This window comes from Apteryx rowi, unplaced genomic scaffold (assembly GCF_003343035.1).
Source record: "Apteryx rowi isolate R43461 unplaced genomic scaffold, aptRow1 scaffold_0, whole genome shotgun sequence".
In the NCBI taxonomy this organism is placed as follows: Eukaryota; Metazoa; Chordata; class Aves; order Apterygiformes; family Apterygidae; genus Apteryx; species Apteryx rowi.
The window spans coordinates 4574748-4595516 of NW_020447195.1; positions in this window are offsets into that span (position 1 = coordinate 4574748).

The following is a 20769-nucleotide window of genomic DNA, read 5'->3' on the forward strand; positions in this document are numbered from 1 at the left end:
GGAAAGAGCATAACGTACAGGCATTCCAGTCCCAGCGTGTGGCAAGGCAGTGTTAGCAAAGTCCTCTCCTGGGGGACAAACTGACTACCAGACCAGTGAGATATTCATTCCTTCCTATGAACCTTAAAAAAATAAGCTCGCAGCAAATGAGTTAACACCTGTCCTGTGGAGTACTATTACTTTAGCCTAAAGGACCTAGCTGTATGGGAATATAAGGCACTAAATGGTGAATTAGGTAAAATTACTCTGATGTGACATCCCCATAGCAACTGCTGTTACAGCAACGAGACCTATAGTTCCTCAAGTCACTTAAAAATTAATAATAATAGTAAAAAGACACTTTGCTTCCCAAGCCATTAAGAAGTTTTTCAAAAAGAAAATTTCACCTGAGAAGAGCTTAGTATTGGTGTTATTATACTAGCTGTTAACAGATCCAGCAGGTGTACAGTACTGCAGTACTACAATCACAACTTTTTTCCTAATTCTTATTCTGAGTTTATCACCCTTTTAATTAACAGATTGTAGCATTTAATACAAGAGAAAAAGAAAACAATGCATTTGGCTACAATGTATTATTATGAATAGCTAATAGGGGAAGGTACTTGTGTGAAAAATGAAAAGTATATTTATTACTGATGCTCGCTATTAAATTTGACAGATAGCATTTGCCTCCAACCTTTAAAGCCAGAAGTGGAACAGATGTTCATGAAAAGCCAGTTAATTTCCTGCCATTTGTGAACTGATTAGAAACTGAAACATTAGCACACTGACACGTCTTTATTTTTAATCTTGCTCATGTTTTGAAAGGAAAAGAAAAGAACCACCAGGAGCTAAGCTCTGGTTTTCAGATAGGAATGGCTGCACATTCTTGTTTCCTCTTTTAACCCAAACCTTTTCTGTTAAGGAAATAGAAAAGAGCAAAACTGATACCCCAGAGCCAGTAGCAAACTTAGTGTTGCAAACCGTCTTCTTGTGCATAGCTGATACAGTGCCGCCAGCACAGTGGGTGAATGAGGAAGAGAGAGTAGCTGTTGTTTTCTCACACACCTATCTATTGTTGCAGTTGCAAAGCATATGAACAAAGGGTCTAAAGCTGGTTTCGAACACTGATAGTAAACAGGCAGTTATGCTTGTATGGGTCATTGTCAAAAACCAAGTGTTCTGCCCTGTAATGAGGAACAAGGAATGAGGAACTTTTCCAGTTTTAGTTTTCAAAAGTGGTGTTACTGAGTTACATTCATAAGAGGCCAAACAGTCTCTGTTTTAATAGTTCCCAGAACAGAAATTCAGGGCCAAATACAAATCTGGTATAAGCAGGCTCAATTCCATTCAAAACTGAATGGCGTCTCCAGATCTTTTTCAAGGACAACTCACTTTTGTCATAAATATTTATGTACTATTATTAATCCCAGTGGGAGAACTTTGGGCATGCATTATCAGTTATTATATACTCCCTGCCCCCAGAAAGCTGAAGCTTTTACTCTCTTGGGTCAGATGTGGGAAGTCACTCAAAAGTAAAGCTGGTCAGAAATTTTCTGACAAAACAAGGTTTTGTTGGATAATCACAATTTGTTAAGCCTGAAACATGTTATTTAAAGCATCTTGGGGTTTGATGAGCTGCCACTGAGGCTGAGGCAAGGTCCAGTAAAGTCCGTCCCTGGAAGTGCCAAGTCCCCAGCACAGGGGCAGCTGCTCGGTGAATTTGACTTTCTTGTCAGTTTCACTGCTGTTCATGTCAATTTCAGCGAAGGCCGCAGAGTCCAGGGAGCTCCCAACCCGCAGCGATTCAGAAAAGCCACCCCCTCGCCGGGAAAGCAAGGTCAGAACAAGCAAGCGAACAAAAAAGCAAAGAACTCCCTGCAAACTGGAAACTCTGCTTTTGGAGCCAGCTCTACTCACGAGTAATTAAAAACAAAACAAAACAAAACAAGTTCTCTGTATCTGAAACCAAGATTTAAAAGATGAGAATCTGTCAGGAAAGATTCTCCATGAGGTCACTGCATTAGTCCATGTTCTATATCCTTTGCCCATGTTGGGCATACATCTACAACTGAAAAAGCATAAGCTTGCAAGCATGTAATGTATACTTTGCTTATCTTTGCTTACCTATAGTCTGAACAGTGCAATTGTGATCAAACAGAAGACTCAGGGAGATTTTCTCTTTCTCTTTCTGTGTGTGTTGTGTGTGTGTGTGTACGTGTGTGTGTGTACGTGTGTGTGTGTGAAGTCAGAGTACAATTACAGAAATGAAAAGGTGGCATACAGTGAGAGCTGCTGGAAGTGTATCGTGTTGAGAGAGAAAAGCTGATGTGCTTCCTATAAAAATTTTCTTGGTTCTAACAATTATTTCACCTAAGATGCATCTTTTTGTATGCATCTGGAAATGTATGCAATTGTTTTTTGACTGAGTTTCATGTTTTAGTAACAGGTGGTTGGACTAATCCTCAGAAATCAGCATGCAACTCATAAAGCATAACTCATTTTGAATACTGCTTTTACCATACTGAATCAGCACACACCCAGCTTAAATGTTATGAAACCTCTTGAGTGAAACTATCCAAGTTACTTACCTCTCCCCTAATACAAGAACAGTGAGGATATTACACAAATATTCTCTTCTGTATTTTATCCTCAACCTTTAGGCCAGACCTTCAGTTGGAATAAATTAGAATAACTAAACTGATGTCAGCAGGACAATGCATATGCTTAAAATTAAAGCAAATGGCTTCTCGAATCCAGAGTTTTCACTATCTCACAGAATTTAGCCTTCTTTTCAAAAATTTGCTAAAAGGTGCACAGTTCCCCTTTAAATTCCTTTCCTTACTCCACTTTCAAGTTTTCTTTACTTTTTAATTCCTTTCTTCTTCCTACTTCTACCACCACTCCTCTGCTTCCTCCCTCTCCTGGGGGAGGGGAGAGGGAAGAATAAGTGCTTTGTTGTTACTCCCCGCCCCCAACTTGTAAAGTTTTCTTCTCCTCATACCCCGCTGGAAAGTAGCATTTCGCCTATCATTTGAAAAAAACGCTACAATTTTTAATTGACAAGTTTATGTTGAAAAAAAGAAAGGCTTTGTGGGGAGAAAGAATGCATCACATCTTTTACACGTGAAGTGTAGCACTGCAGAACGGGGCTCGGCAGTCTGATGTCTACTCTAGCGATTGTATCGCTCCCATTAGCGGGAGTCAAGCAAACTGAGCTAATGGGAGAGCGAGAAAAGCCGCTCCCCCTAGCTGCTGCGCCGCCCGCTCCCGCCCTTCTAAGGCCTTTTAGGGTTTCGCTTCTCTATTTTCTATTCTCCAGGAATTTCCTATTCCCAGCTATTTCAGTCCCTTTCCCTGTCCTTCCACTACAAACTGATCAGCTGCTAAACAATTCACGGGAAGCATCACTACTACGCTTGAACACCTAATGCCCCAGAGAGGGAGGGAATTCAAGGCAGCGTGTACCTCCCGGCCTGTTCCAGGTTCTCTGCCTACTCAAACACATGAAGCGCCCGCTTTTTGCAGCTCTCAGGCCTCGAAACTTCCTTTTAAAATGAAAGTAGATTTGTAATTGCAGTTCCTTAACTGAGATGGATCAGATCTGTACAGCACTAATTTTGACATCTCTGCTTTAGATCGAGAAGACTAGATAGATTATGGGCTTATTCCTTTTTCAGCCTTAACTTCACTCCAAAAACCAAGGGAACAAGTTGTTTGAAAGAAGCAATTTATTGTCTCACATAAGGTCAACTGCATAATGATTAATTTCATATAAATCATAAACATGCTAAATTAAATTGCCATTGAAGACCCTGGCAAAAAATACATAAGTCATGATTAATTTTAAAAATCATACAAATCTAACCAGTGAAAGGAGCTCAGAACTGACAGGAAGGGGATCACAGAAAAACTGAGACTTATTTTGCACAAATGTTGCAATCTTTACACAGAGCCTTTGTATCTAAGCAAAACTTAATCTTTTCCAAAAAAAAAAAAAAAAACCCAACAGTTTATTACATTGCTTAGCATATTCTGATATTTCTGTATAAACTCAACTGGATTTAAAAAACTTTCTCCCCTGCCCCCAAGAATGTTTATCTGCCTATAGGGTCCTATTGTTAACTCAGGGAATAACAAAGTAACAAGGCTTCTGGATAAATTAATTTATTAAAAAAGGTGGAAGGGTTGAATATATGTAACTTGGTAAAATTATGACTAAGTGAGGATATGATAACAGCCTAAAATATTTGAAGTGTGTAAACATGACAGACTGGCATGAAATAGTGTGGGCTGAAAATGAAATTAGACAGAATAGCAATGCAGTCTCCTAGACTATGGAATATTTTGCTAACAGGAGTGGCGTTTGAATCATTTAAAACTAGACTGGACAAGGAACTGGAGAACATGCTACATGGCTGGAGACTCAGCTACATCAAAGGGTGATTTTCAGTCTATGAGTCACCGTGACAGCTGTGCCCCTCTGGGAAAATGCAGATCACAAAGCTCAGGACGAAGCACATGAGAGCTGGAGACAAAGCCTTCTCTGTCAAGGGGATCTGGCTACACTGCAGTCTTCCACGAAGAAATCAGGCAAATCCAGAGACTGAGCATCTTTAGGACACACTGCCAAACAGTCTTCCTTAAAAAAAGCTCTCCAGTATGAGACTGGCACAGTATTGCTAGTCCCTTCTACTCTGAAAGGGCAACCAACCGGCTAAAATGGGGAAAAACCAAAAACAAAAACAAACCACACCTCTCGGTAAACAAAGATCTTCTCCCAGAAGAAGTTTGATCCTGGAATGGAGAAATGACCCACAATGACTCTGTGAAGTCCACGACAGACTTGCCTTCTGCTGAGGATCCTGGGCAAAGGTGCCCATGTAGCGGGCTCCCGAGGAAAACTCTGTAGAGTGGACGAGGTCAGACAGTGGTGCCCTTGGTCCAGACTGGCATCCAAAAGAAGAGTTATTCCAGAATAAGTACCCTGAAATACATATTCTCTAACAGTTGATTTTCTCATCTAACTAACCAGGTCCAGAGCACAGAAGAATCCAGAAATAATAGGGAAATAAGTGAAATAGGTGCCAAAACATCTTTCATTTTTTATTTTAAACTCATGATTTAAGAGATTGTTCTAAAAATCTGCTCAGTAGAAATTGTTATTTAAATCAATTTACCGAATGAAGATAAACTAAGCCATATACTGATCTACACTCAGGATCTACATATATTTTACAAATTTGAAGTTTGCCAGCATTGTTTTATTAACTAAAACTTAATCCAGCCTAGCCATCAAAATACTCTTAAAAGTCCCATATTACCACTGCAGTTAAGCTGCAGTGATGATTTGCAATTGTTTATATACTTCAGGTAATGTTTTTTCTGTTTAAATGACCAAAATGAAAGGAATTGCTCTAAACAGGGTCCACAAAACTAAAAACTGTAACAACAAAAAGCCCCTTTCTTCATTCAAAATAACTGCAGCTGGAAATTACCAAAGACCAATTTCATGAACCTGATATTCACTTTCATCTGAAAGCAAACAGCAATTTGGAAATATACAGTGGTCATTCTCATTGCCTGTGTACCTCCAGTAAAGATCGCCCAGGTATAACGGTAACAAGCATGGTCCTCTAATACACATGAAATTGTGTGCATAAAAATTGTTCTTGTGGACCAGCAAATTCACCTAAAAGTTAGAAATATTTACTTCATCCACTACACTTTCAGGTGGTAATATTCTGCTCTTTCCTAATTATACAAAAATTCATTCAGCCTCCTTGCCCCCAAATACACCTAAACCCAGAAAATACAGTCCTGCAGAAAGTTTGGCTTTACAGGGGGTTGAGAGATACTGAATTATTGGACTTATTCCAAGTTAGAAGTCTCTTTTTTAGAACTGAAAGTTTATTTTTTTTAATATACTGCACTGTAGTCTAAAATGTAATGCAAATAGTCATAGAAGTCCTGTTTTTCTCCTAAAAAATTACCTGAAATGTGACTTTGTCAAGCCTTTCCAATCTTCTCCCTGAACAGAGCTGTGGTTATATTGSTGTGATTTCACAAAGCACCTCAATTCTATCAGTCCTGCATATAGTCGCCCTTGATTTCGTATGGGTGAATCATCCAATTTGCAGGCTAAAGCCGACTCTGCCGTGTCCAGGAACACCCCTTGCTGCAGAATAAGTGACAGGGTACAAGCTACTCTGCCCAGCCTTATTTAGAGCTGTTGGATTATTTACAGGTGTCTTAAATTGAATGAAATATATATTCTTATATCTTCTTATATTCTTACATTCTTATAGCCTGCCATCTACTCTGTACAGTGTGTTCTGCTTTACCTGAATTTCTCCTCCCTCCCCCCTCAACCTCCTCAATAACCAGCGATAGCTGAAAGTGAACTACATTCCAGCCGAGGATGAGTTTGTCAAAGGACACTGAGTTTGCTGACAGACACTGTTTGAACATTCACTTTTTTTTTTAAAGTATCTTCTTAATAAAGGTACCTCCAAATTGTGTCTTATTAGGAGACATACAATTAGTTTAGTGACCTTTGTTTTTGTGTTATCTGATCTTGTGGTCTTTCATTTTCATTTAAACTGATGTTAAATGATGCAGTTGAGATTATTAAAAGAACTGTTATTTAGGCTACAGAAAATGAATTCAGGATAGTATTAAATCTCTCCCTCAAATGTCATTTGTTTGTATTACTTATTCTTTTGTATTTTTACTCAATCACTAAGAGACAATAATACTGGGGCCATAACAGCATGCCCACTGCAACTGAAAGCTACTCTTTGTGTATGGTAGAGGCCTACAATGTCTCTGTGGCATTTGCACATACAGTTTCATGTCTAATTTAAAAGATATTTGTGTGTGCACCAGTCAGGCAGCATGTAGCCACTTGTAGATGTAGTTTTACAATCTTTATATGAAACCCTAGAACTACCATTTTACAGGGAGATGAAGAAAGTACCTACAGGGGTATATCAGGTCAACACTCACCAGCTTCAAAGTTTTGATGTAGGTTTTTAAGCCAAAGATGCATATAGCGTTAGCAAAAAAATATAGCCAAGCATATATATGCAGAGAGAACAGAGATTTGTGCATCTTTATTCTCAAGAATACTAAAGTAAAGCAGCTACATCATTAGTATTCATGCAAATATATGAGAAAGAGAATAGTTAACAAGAAAAATTGTTCTTGGGACAATTTCAAAAGCTGTTCTTTTATTTGCATAATAGATCAGATAATTTGCAAGACCTGCCATCTCTTATTTCAGTCATCAAACAGGAAACAGAAATAACAGAATGTGACTTGTGACTGATCATGTGACGAGAAAACCAAGCAACACAGATTCTCTTCCTGGCCTCTCTATGGAAAAACCACAGGACAGAATTTGTTTGCACAAGGTATTTGATGAATCATAGTGAATAAACAGACTCAAATCAGGTGATTTAAAAACAGAAAGGGGCTAAATTAGATTATTCACAATGATTGCAATCAAATCTTCAAGTGGCTTATTTTAACTCTTTCTACAAAATATTTCTTTTTATCTAATCAGATTACCCAATGCCTAATAAATTTAAGTACCTCATGATAAAGTGAGCCACACTGAATAGTTTTTGCGTGAAGGAGAAGAAAGTTTTGAGCCTCTTGTAGTTCAGATTTTGGGTCACTTGTTTTATTAAGCCTAGTCTGCTCATTCCAAACCCAAACTTGACTTTCGCTAACATTATAAATGTTGTTTGCTCTACTCCAGACATCATGAGACTTCTTTCTTACTCTTAAGCACACTAATATTCAAACATCATGTGTGTGGAAACAAGATCAGCAGTTTCTCTTTCTATAGCTATCTGTGCTTTTATGTAAAAATGGCCAGAAGCTTTTGGCTGGGTCATCAGTAGCCCCACAAAGTCTGGGTACGGATCTCAAAATCGTCCCAGAAGTAGCAGATTCCAGAATTAGGATGTTTGGCTTCTTTTCATTTTTACTTGGAAGGCTTTGAAGAAGCAACTGCTATTGCTGCTTCACAGGGAAATAACTCATCCTGCAAAATATTGATCACTCGGTTCCAATAAACCATGCTGTACCTTGCAAACTGTATTTTTCGCTGTACTTGATAGATCATTCTTCTTTCAGTACGCTTTCTCTCCAGAGTTTTATTGACAAGCCTAAAATGAGTGATTTCTCAGAGCAGAGACGTGCTCTTTCTAAGAACACAGATATCTGTTAAGAAAATCTGCACCAAGATGTTCAAAAAGCATTGGTGCACGTGGGAAGTTGCATTTCACAAGCCTCTCACGACACTGCTTCTGTTGTGCATGCCAGTAAAACCAGGGCACAGGCCCTGAGAGGCAAGTGCTGCCTTTATTTGGTCTTTAAGCTTTGATAGAGTATTAGCTGCTGTGTGATCTTTATTAGAAGCAAGGAAGCACTGTGTAGTTTGTCAGGCAGTGGCAGATGTGAAGCACTGTGGGCTTTTTTTGTGATTTTTTTGTTTGTTTTTAATCCTAGCAAGTTCTGACAGTGCTGTAAACAAACATTTGACCCTATGTGTATCTGCATGCAAATACATTTGTTTATGAATTTTTCTTTATTTTAAGTTTTCATTCACTGTAGCGAGGTTATGGTCAGAAAAGCACTACCGAAAATATGCCCAGCCTTCCCCCCTGTTCTTCTGACTGTCTTACCAACCACAACTTTTATTCTCTCTGCTGGTACTACACAGGTACATGGAACATTGAGGGGAAAACATATAAACTAGATTTATGCTGGTTGCCCACATCCACCCTGGTGACTTTCCCCCTGTTATATAATAAATTAATATTTCCCTGTGCAGTAGAAGCTGGAAGTAGCTTATCACTGTATCTTAAACCAGAGACGGGTCTCTGTCCCCACTCAGCTGCTCATTGCTGCCATCTCAGAATTTGCTGGCAAGCTGCTTTTATGACTGCCTCTGGCTCCTTCAGCCTGAAATCAATGAACTGAAACACAATAACTAAAAGATTCCTGCCAACCTGGCTCATCTTGACTGTAGTGAGCTAGGGAACAAGCAACCTGGCGCACAGATAAGGCATGGGCAGAAACTCTTCAGCCTCAGCTAGGTGAAGATGTGCACCTGTGGCCTTAGCTCTAGCACATGTGCACACATCATCCTGCAGTGAAAGTCTGAGCTCATAGCGAGCACTGCTCCACACGCTCACTGAAAGCCAGCGCTCTCCTTTTTGGATTGTCTGGTGTGGGTGCTTAATTCCTGCTCGCAGAGCAACCTGAGCTCAGTGCTCCAGAGCTGCTCCTTGTCACCTCTCTCCTTCCAAGAGCATGRCTACGTTACAAGGGTGGCACCAGTGAAACCACTCGCTTCCCAAAAAATGCAGTAAGACTACCTGAATAGTTTATCCTGCCTTACTTACACCAAGCAAAGTTACAGGGAAGTGTAATATTCTTTACTAAGCCAACTGACAAATTATTTTTCTCCCTCTACTTCCAGACAAACTTTTAAGCAAAAAAACCCTTCTTCACAACTAGACTGAAGCAGCAGCCTTCATTTTGAGGTGAGACTGAAAACAACTGCTCCAAGTTTAACTTGATTACCTTGATGATTGTGTTTGAGAGAACAGAGGGTTGCTACTGGAATAGAAAAGGTTGCTGGTAAGGACAGAATATAAAACATATCGTCTCTCAGGAAAAACAAACTATTAATTACCACATGTGGAATATGCAGAGACTAGCTAGGTCTGGAGTGGGGAGAAAAGAAAGCATACCTGAACAACAACAACATCTCCAAGTCCGTGATTTCAACACCCAGTAGAGCCATGAGTCTGAGAAACAACATTTCTTTTTAGAAGTTGTTTGCAGGTTTCCCTTGAAGATCAAAGTGACATAAGACAGAGAAGTGGTGGTTGTGAATTAAAAATATATATATATGTCTCTGGTAACTCGGCCTTTTGTTCACTGTAGGGTCCAAATGTGTGGAGAGTCAGAAATCTACACCAAGCTTTCCAAGGATGAAAATACAGCAAACTGGGCACAAGGTCCCCAAATTATTCTTTATTTTCATTTTATCTAAGTATCTCCCCCCTTCCAATAACTTCTCTTTTAACCTGTGAGTTATGATTAAAGGGTAAAGTGCTAATTGCTTCAGCCAACAGGTTTATACACCTTTTCTTATCACCAAAGAAATCTTGATGTAATGATATGCCTGTCAGAACCAACTAAAGAACCTGAACCTTTGTGCTGTTTACACAAAAATTTGATCTGGATCCATGACTCATATCTGCCTGAACCAGAATGCTGACACCAAATACCAGGAACTACAGACACCAAGTTGGGTAGGAACCATCCTTTATCTTTAAAGAGGGAGTTCAGAATATACTTTTTCCATAAACTGAAGTATGTATTAGTCAATTTTTAGAAGAGGTTCACCATTTTCAGTCTCAGGAACTACGATAGTTCCCATAAGAAACTCAGCCACAAACTAGTACCCTGTTGTGTGAGCTATTGTACAAAAAGACTGAAATACTTAAAAAGACAATACCTCCTCAAATTTGTAATTAAAGTAGGAAATTATAATTTTTCCTTTATGACAAGAAGACATAACTGATAATGCATGCTCTATTCTGGTCCTGCTGAGTGGGCTTGTTAAACACAGATGAATTTGCACCAGAAATAATGCAGGAAATGCTGGCAAATTCGTTCTGAGCTTCAGTTAAGGGCAGGGAACAGGGATACTTTGGACTGGTGCTGATGGCAGGATAAGAACACTTCCTCCCTTTTCCAGGCGATTGATTTTGCTGTGCCTATTCTGCTGAGGTTACACTGACGGTAAGTTAATGATCCAAGTTGTCCCAGTATATGCAAGGCTTTCTTCAAGGCTTCTGAACTCACCTGTTCATCTAAGCTCAACCTGTTGTGAAAGGTATGATTGCACTTCTATTTTAGTCATGCAGTTATGATTCCACATGGAATTTAATTAGTTATGTACATAACTAGACAATTATGTATCTCACTGGGCAGTTATACAGTTACCTGACTTGTATGTGAACTGAAAGCATAGAACTAGCTGTGCAACAGTATATACATTTATGACAGAATCTGAAGTCACAAATCAGTTGTCTCTGCTTAACTGTGTACAATTGTCAGCCACCAACCCTATTTATTTCATACCTGACATGCTTCAGTAATTTCTGTTAGGTAACAGCTTTCTCAACTGCATGGCAGTGTTAGGTGGGAAAGGTTTGCAATGAGAGATTTCATAGGTCTCATGCAGAAAATTGCAAGCCGTTTTCTGAGAAGGATATGGTGAGAGTAAACAATATATTTTTTTCAAAGCAATGTGGTGAAGTTCACAGGTAAGCATGCTTCCTCTCAAACAGCCATCTGTCCCAGCACAGTCTTTTTCCCTCACTCGTCATTAGCATTTCTTTTATTTCATTTTTAACATGAACAAGGCAGTAAGRAAAGAACAATAACACATCCACAATAGCACACAAAGTGACTTCCCTATTATGGTATAGATCAAATCTCTCTTGACCTTTTTGTTTCTTCTGCATTTGGAAGACAAAGAGAGAAAGGAGTGGGGAATATGGTTTTTCATATACAAAAGGCATTTATTTTCATTTAATTTATAAGCACTTCTGTGGTGCTTGCTTAATGTCCATGTCACACTATGCATAARTACATTTTTAGACAAGTTGCAATTTTTTTCCTGTCCTAAATATATTAGTTTTTGAAAAGCAACAGATGAAGAAGCCAGAGCGCTCTCATTTCCCCTTTTACCTCATCATTGCCCCTCCTATTCAATGCCACTCTTCCACGTTGGTCTACCCCACCCCTTACATTCACACCCAGGGCTGCCTGTGAGCACACAGAGCATATCACTTTTTAATCAGTGGGATCCTAGAACACGTACCAAACCGAGGCCAACCTTCAGTGATGTCCTGAGCAGTGCAGAGCAGGAGCTCTCCTGAGCCAAATATTAAAAATTAACCAATATGGTAACATGGCTTTACTCTTTGTGAAGGAGGGTAGGACCAACAGGCTCCCTGAACAGACCCCTGGGCACGACATCCAGGCTGAGCTCTAAATTCTAAYAGAAAAAAAGCAAAGAATAAACAGAGGAGGAAACACACAGGTTTGGAGGTGTGCGCTATGACTCTGTACTCAGCACTACGTCTATAGTTAAGACAAGCCACCATTTTGCTGAGGCTGCAGAAGTGCTACTTACTCTGAGAACCCCTGGGAAATGGTAAGGAACTCTTCATGGAGAACAGGCGAGCTCCGAAAACATTCTGGAGGACCCTTTCATTGCCCTCCCTCCATGATCAGAAAGATTCTCCTCAAGGAAAGAGATGACTTGGGAGTTTGCCAAAATGGTCTCCGCAGCGTGTTCCCCTGCAGGGCCACCCCCGTCCCACGGTCCCCACCCTGCACCTGCAGGCACCTCTGTCCCCCCTTCCTGACCCCTGCGTAAATTTGGATGAGGCAGGGCAGGGGGTTGAGCCTCCAGGTTTCTATGAATGGGACACCAGGAAAAAAACTGCAAGTGCAACTGTTCAAAGAGTTTCAGCGACTGAAGCATCCAAGAAACTAAATCCAAGTGCCCTCTGCTGGCATTGGAGAAAAATGTGGCTGGATAAGGTGGGTGGGGAGAAAAGAGGGTGGCAGAAGGAGGAGGAGGGAAGCGATACTAAGCAACAGTAAAAGGAAACTGTGTCAATAAAGTGGGTATGGCCTGAAAACTATAATCCCGTAGCAGAACCATTTAATTGTTGGCAGGCTGCGTTGTTAGCGTAACCTAGAGCACACGCCAAGGAGCATATTGCTGGTATGAAACCAGTAACAAGCCAAGATGTTGAAACAACTTCTGGTTTGGGGGTGTGGAAGGGGGAGATAATGAAATTTGTTTTAAAGTAAAGCGATCTCTGTACTTCTGATACAGTAGCTCACTCTTTTTTTCTTTTGGCTTTTAAATTTCGCATTGGAAAAATTAGTGGGCAAGGTAAGGAAGAAATATTTTGATTCTTCAGTACTTAATGTCTTTATTTTAAAGCTGAGGAAAGCAGTTGTGCAACAATGATGTTACCACATGAATCTGGTCCTGGAAGAAATTATATCATTCATGTGTGCTTATGGGAACTTAATCCACGAGGTCCCAGGAATGCCGGGATCGTATGTGTGTACATGCACGCATACACACACACACTGGCAAAACAGTTCATGGAAAATCTGTTTCAGACAGTCATTTTTGGAGAGAGCAACTCATTCTCGYCCCGTTAGAAGAGCAGTTAGTACAATTTTATTGGTATAACCATGCTGACATTTAGCAAATTTGCAAGATTAAGAAATACCGTGTAATATACAATTGTAACAGATCTTAGTGAGTTCAGTAATGCATAGGATTTTATCAACCGCCTCAGTGACAGTTAAATCAAACCTAAAAATATTAAAGACAAAGTGATTAACTGCAATAAACTGCAGAGCTACATAACAAAAGAGAGTTTAAAAGAAAKTCAGATGGCAAACCTAGGTCTACTGGTGGTTAAAATATATATAATTCTGGGAAAGTGCTTCTGAATTCCTGTAATAACAGCAGCACTTTTTTCAGATTTACTTAGAGATCATGTCAAGAATGGGAGAGTCACAAAGCATTTATACATCCCAGAGACACTGGGGAAGTGAGGAGGAGAACAGGAGAACTGGACTGCGAAGGAATTCAGCTGCAGCATGAGGAAGCGACTTGGGGAAGTGACAGTTTTGTCYGCTTTTCTGCCAGGAAGGCAGGGGAGGAGACTGCTCTGTACAACCTGAATTGGACTGGACGGGATTGCAATTTCTCACTGCAAGACTGATGTGACGATGACAAATCTGTGTACTGTCTCGTTTTTTCCCTGCTATATCCAAAGTGAGTTTCAGAAATATCATGTGCTAAGTAGCTCAGTAAGTAGCTACAATATTTATCATACCGTGAGAGGACAAATGCCACTCAAGATTTGCTTCATTGCATCCACTCTACTCTCTGTGATTCTATTAAGTTAAATTCAGTTTAGGTAGTCCTGATTTACACTCATTTAATTACAGCAAAGACAAAAAAAAAAGTCAATTTCTGACATCTAAATTATCTTAACACATGTTGAAACCTACTAGAATGGTGACAAGGCCTTGCGTGAAATCAGGTTGCTGCATTTTACACACAAATACACAACATACACACACTTATTAGGTATTTGTTTGACTGAAACTTGATGCGAGGATTGAGTTCCCAGAAACTACCAACAACAAATCARCCACAGAGATTTACTGCCATAAGAGCTTAAAATCTGTTACCTTTCTGATAAAAAACATCTCCTGCTAGCCAGTTAGCTTAGGATCTCTTTCTGAACAAAACACATGTYGATATTTGATTTCTCCCTTTAATAGTGCCCATCTGTGGAAATGACTGCAGTGCTAATACACATGCATGAAAGCAATAATCTTATTTTCAATACCAAGGATTCTTTTATCTGCTTTATCTTTAATATTTCACTGCTGGGAATAAGTTGTGCATGTGTTTCTGCAGCAGCTTGTTTGCAGTCCGTTTCACTGTGAACACCTCCCTTTTAGCACCCTCCCTTTTCTGCCTGAGCGGATTCTTTATACAGAGTGCAGCAACATTAGCTTTAGATAATGTTCATCAGTTGGCCCAAGCCTAAACCTCCTCACAGGCCGGATATTAAATCATAAACATCTCAGGACTAGTTCTGATAACGAAAGTTGAATATTCTATCAAATGCAACAGGAAAAAAAAAAGTGGAAAAAGTCTATTTTGCCTAAGCTTGGATACATCTCACTTGAACACTGACTGCATTTGAATCAGGGCTATGGTGAGGCTGGAAACATTGTCCCTGGAGACAGCTATCAAACCTGATTTCTGGAGATGCATCTCATGTGTGACATACACTGAGAAAAGTCAAATTAAACATGCACATTAATGTAGCTATCTTTTTACATGTTCCTTGTGTATTATTCTGAGAAGAACCCAACTTGTTCCTGTGGGGTGCAGACAGTCCTTCACGTGGCATGAAAGTCACAGGTTTTGAGAGCTCCCATGAGCAGCCTGCAGAGGATAAGCAAGTCTACTGTCCCATTTTGGCTCTCTTACAAGAGATGATGTATAAGGCCTCCCATCTGCCCAATATTTCACTAAGAAGAGGCTATGAGAAAAACAGCCATCAGTGCACTAAGAGCGCTTCATTTCCCACCCCTTCCAGTGGGATGGCAGAAAGCTGGAAAGGGGCTGGTTCACAGCAGATGATGTTCAGAGCAGTGCAGTAGCCATTAGGACGGTTCTCAGAATCACAGGCTCCCTGGTACCTAGCAATATGAACAGGCCTTCAGGGTGACCTAATGTTGCCACGATCCTCCTTGCACAACAAATTCATGCTAGGAATAGCAGTACAGGATTTCCTCCCACTAATGCACATTACACTTTCACTGCACCTCAAATTCCCCTCCCCTGTTGGGCAATGATATTTCAGCACCTTCCCTATCTCTGGCTTTAATGTAAGGAAGCCCTATTACATCTATCATGTACAAGTAAGCATGAGAACAATAATACATTATCTTACTGGAGGAGTCTATTTTGAAGGTAGACATTGCATTAACTTACAAAAGCTGATCTTTCCAGCCAGAGAAGATGATTTTTTTTTTTTTGCTGAGCAGGCAGTTAACAGCAGGATGCAAATTCAGACTAGCAACCTGAATGAAGATCTCACTTTAAGTATCTAAGATGTTTCTTGGTGATAATGAGTGGATTACTCTCATTGGTTATAATTCTCCTTTCGGGTTGCAAACTGAGATCTTTCAGAAGTACTTCTTGCTCGCTTGTTGGTAGGGCAGAGCTCAACTAGACGTATTAAGAGGAAGTCAGGCCAAAAAAAAAAACACAAAACACAACAAGAAAAAGCCCTTAGATCAATGTGCTTGACTCATAATATTTTGATTCTGAAAACAGAAACAAATTATCAGAAGCAGATTATATTAAAATGTCCCTGGAGTTGCAAGTCCAATACAAAACTAACTTACCATATTTTTCAACTTTTATACGAACTAATACTACAGTCTCATGAAGAGTCAAATGGGAGGAATAAATTCAAAAGAAACAAGAAGGTTGAAAACATGCCAATAATGTCAGTAATGACCTTTAAAATATCTCACTGGCAAAGAATCAGCATTTATGAAAAGTTAGGTTCTTTGAGAAGTTACAGGCTGAGTACCCCAAAATTGAAGCATCCATAATCATTAGTTGCTTAGGAAATTCTTGGCAAATGTGGGTACATGAGAACAAAGATACATCTGTGAACAAAAAGCTTAAGGAACACTTTCTGCAAAACCCTAAATGCTATTTCCACCCTAGAATATAGACATTTACAAGTAATTCTGCCAGTAACCAGCAGTAATTTTAGTACAATGTTTGTTTCCAAGTAGTTGAAAGCACCTAYTCTTGTGTCATTGACTAGGAATAGCAACTGCCATCTTTTACCCTGTCCACAGCAATTACGTTTTTTTTTTCTAAAGCTAGAAAAATAAGGCACAGATTTGATGGAAAGAGAGTAAACTTTTTTAAATTCTTCCACTTTTGGCATATGATTTACTTTCAGATTTCTCCAAGCTAGAACAATATGCTGTACAGGAGACGAGATGATGAATGCTTAATTTTGGGTTCAGTTAAAACAAACAACTTTCTCTAAAAGCACATGCTTTGTTTCAAAGTGACATTTGTTAAAAGCCTCAGTGTCCATATTATATTACATCACCGCAGGTCAGCTATCATGACTGACACTGTGACATGGGACAACGAAAGAATGCAGATTTGCGTTAACCCTTGCTGCTCCACCTCTAGTGAGAGCTCTGGACACACTATGTAGTTAGGTTCCTTTTTCACTGCTTCTAAACCTCTTCACAGCAATCAAGGCAGACTATGAACTTAAAATCTGTAGAGACTTTTGCTTATTGAAAAAGAATAAAATAACATCTAAGATTAATCCAGTAACCTCTTAAAAATAGACTAAACTATTGACTACACAGTGCACRCACGGAAACAATATTTCACCCCGTCTGGCACAGGCACACTTTCTGATGCAGACTTTCCAAAATCCAGCATCATTCTCCAACATCAAGATGTTCAATACAAGCGTTGTTTAGTTCTGTCAGTAAAGCTTTAGTGACATATTCTCTATGCAAGAAACACCAGAGTGTTTTACAGGGAAAGGCAACTTAAAAAGCAAGCTTGTTATTTCTGTGATGAATGTTCCTGTGTACTTTGGGGCTTCAGTAAATTTACCTTTTAGTATTGCTATTCACCTTTAAATAAATATTGATTGAGGTCAAAATTGTTTATGTTTTCGGAATTGAAGTTAGGCTGCCAAGTCCACATTTAGGCTTCTAACAAAAAGGAATGAGAGCATATCACTTCACTGGGTTACAGGTGCACAACACTGCTGAAAATATCATTTTTTAATGAGCCCATGAACAAAGGCATCACCACAGCATTTCCCGACAAATCACGCCACAAACTCCAGAGGAGGCTAAACCCAGAAAAGTTTATCAAGGACTGATATTCTCTTTCAGAGGCCATAAACAGACTCCACATCAAAGAGTGAACGCATATGCCAGATGGAAAAGACAACAAAACAATCCCATGCTTGCCTGTTTCCTGAGGGAGTTCAGTAAACCGCAGTTCCTAGCTAGTCCTGACTGAACCAGGCCTTTCTTCTGGCAGCTGAGGCACTAGCTCTGCTCGCCTTCCCAATCCCTTCCAAAGGGGCTTAACCCTTCTCAGCAGCGCGGATGTGAACACCAGCCCACTGCAGTAATTACCCCTTGCGAGCTCACTGTGGGACCCCTGCAACAGTAGACTGACAGAAGACTAAGACCTAGTTTTTACTTGAAAGTTTTACTGGCAGGATTGCAATGAGGTGAGAGGGTGGGAGAAGGGAGCAGAGAATTTCTGACTGTGAAGTGCAGTGAATTACTGACAAAAGCCCTAGGGAGGATGTAGTCACACTGGTATTAAATTTATGTAGTCCATGTCTCTGGTAGGGGTGCTCTGCTGCAATATAAGTAGTACAACTACTTATATCACCAAAATGCTCCTGGTGTGCAGCACCAGTATATTCTTTGGATACAAGGAGCATCTGCTTGTCTTCTGTTTCTACAACACCTAAGACCAGCACTGCTCCATGATTGGGGATTTTGATATAGATACATTCAGAGTCAATGARCACTAATGAAGTTATCCAGCCTTGACTACTGAATTTGACTAAGGATGCCTGCTAATCTGTGCTGCAGACATTTAAGAGGTTACCATTCCCAGCTACTTATTCTCCTATTCTGTAGGCAAGTGGCAGATCTGACATCCTTTCAGTCATCTCAGGTCACACCCTGGGATTTTAGCTTGAACAGAGATAAAAACACAAGGCTGTGAAATGCTTTAGCTGAAGAGCCAGCATAGGTTTACTTCTGCAAGTCTCCTATAGGGCTTCCAGTAAGAATCACCAGACTGTCCAGGTGTCTATCTAGATGTTTACACAACCTTGATCTCCACACGTGATCTCCAAGCACGATGCACATTCATACAAAACTTAGTATCACCTCCAGAGTGGTGGCAACAAGCACTTCTCTACCTATGATCATGTATTTACTAGAAATAGTGTAAACTATGGGGAGATTGGAATTCATGGTCTCGTGTACAGAGGTGGAGTGAGAAGGCTTTGAGAAGGAACAGATACGGGAATGGAAGCAGGCAGCAGGACAGCCACCAGGACAGCCACAACACGAGCCGTAGCTGTTCCTACAAGCCTCACACTGTGGTAGCGATTACAGTGCTGCACACTGCCCTGTTAACCCACGCTCCCTCCAAGCCCGTACAGGTGGGGTCTGAAGCCAGGTGCTGGTAAAACCCTAAACGCTCTTCTTTCTTCATGCCCTTGAAGGGGGATTTTGCAGAGATGCCTGAATGCAGCACTTTATGGCAACATGCCTGCAGAGGAATCATGACAGCAGTGTTTTGATTTGGGCCTTCTAAAGTGAATGAGTGATAGGAAGATTTTTAGTTCTAYCAGACAGACATATGTTCTCATTTCTATAAGTCTTTTGCTTATCAGGGATTAAATAATCTACTTGTATAGGAACAGCTCACTTGATAATTACATGTTTTTCCAATAGCRTAAACCAGTGTTTAAAAAAGAATGCTTCAGAGGCCAGTTCAATTGCAAATTTTTGCACAAGCAGTTCTTTTCCTCCACATCAACACATCCACTGCCACTTATCAAACACTGCAAAGAGAAAGGTTCCTGTGATGTCAACATATCGGGATGTTTCTATCTCATTTACTTGAGGAATACAATTTTAGTTTATACCAACTAAGAATGTATTTCCCCAGTTGACTAGAAACTGCTGACAGAAAAAAAAAGTGAAAACTCTGCAAATTAATCCTCACTTCCCCTATGTTTTCCAAACTGCTCTAATGAAGAGCTCACAAACATCCTTAAAATTTGCAAAGTACTGCAGCAGAGATGAGTCTGCAAAATTCTAATCATGTTTCGAGCGTCCTCARAGACTGGTCTGATTGTATCCAGGGCCTGTCTTTATCACTCTCCATGCACTGCAAGAAACGCAAAGGACCTTACTCTTACTCTGTGTAAAGGTAAGTGAGAGGGTAGTGTCAAAGTGCTGCATCACCTGCTTACAGTGGGATGTGATAAAGAAGGAATTTGGACTTTGTACCTTTCCGGTTTAAAAGCAAATCGTTAATGCTTCCTGTGCAGCAGGCTGTTTTCCTATACAGTTTAGTAGGTGACAAATTTGATAGGAAATGATTAAGTAAAAGCAAAGCGTGTAGATAAGAGATATATTCTTCTTCAAGGCTTCTGATAATTTGTTTTCAACAAATAATACAATCTTTAAGGATTTATACACATCTTCAGCCTCTGTCAAGGCTGCTGCAGAATTTCCTGTTTTTGTGTTCTCAGAACTGCTAAACTGCTGAAGCTGCCAGTAAAGACCTGGGGTGTTTTATCCAGAAGAGGTGGAGTCTACGGTTTATCCAGACTCTTCACCGATAAACGAGCATACAGAAATCAGAGCTATTCCATAGGCAACCTCAAAAACGGGGTCAGGTCCCACAGCCACCTCTCCTCCGTGCCGCGAACCCTTTCCGTTTATCTTTGTCACGCTATCCTTTTCGTGTACGAAACCACGGTCTTCGCTGCTAAGTCTTCTCAAAGCCCGCTGTGAACATTTACGTGTAGGAAGGCCCTGGGGTAGCGTTCAAACGCGCTCCGAGCACCGGCGGGCAGAGGTGGCGCTGCGAAACGAGGACACACCTGGCACCAGCCCCGGCACTCGCTCGCACGCTTCGGTTCTGCCTCAGCGCCCGCAAAACCCGACCCAAAACCTCGGCCTCCCACAGCAAAGGGTCTGGCACTGGGGGGGGGGGGGGTCGCTAGTAGGGCTCCTGACTGGGAGACACCCCGGGGGCACCGGGCCGAGGGCAGGCGGCGGCCTGGCACCGCCGGCTGCCGACGCGGGGCAGGCTCAGAGGCGCAAGGCGCCTCCGTCACGGCGTGAGGGGCTGAGGCCTGCAGCTCAACCGCGGAACGGTTTCCCCGGACTCTCAGAAGACCCCGCTGTGCACGGACGGGGCTGCAGTTACGATAGTTTCGGGCACATAACGGTAACTCGGACAACCCAGAGCCCGGGAAAAGCAGCGATCCTGGGCCGGCGGCGCCCCGCTGGCCCGCGCGG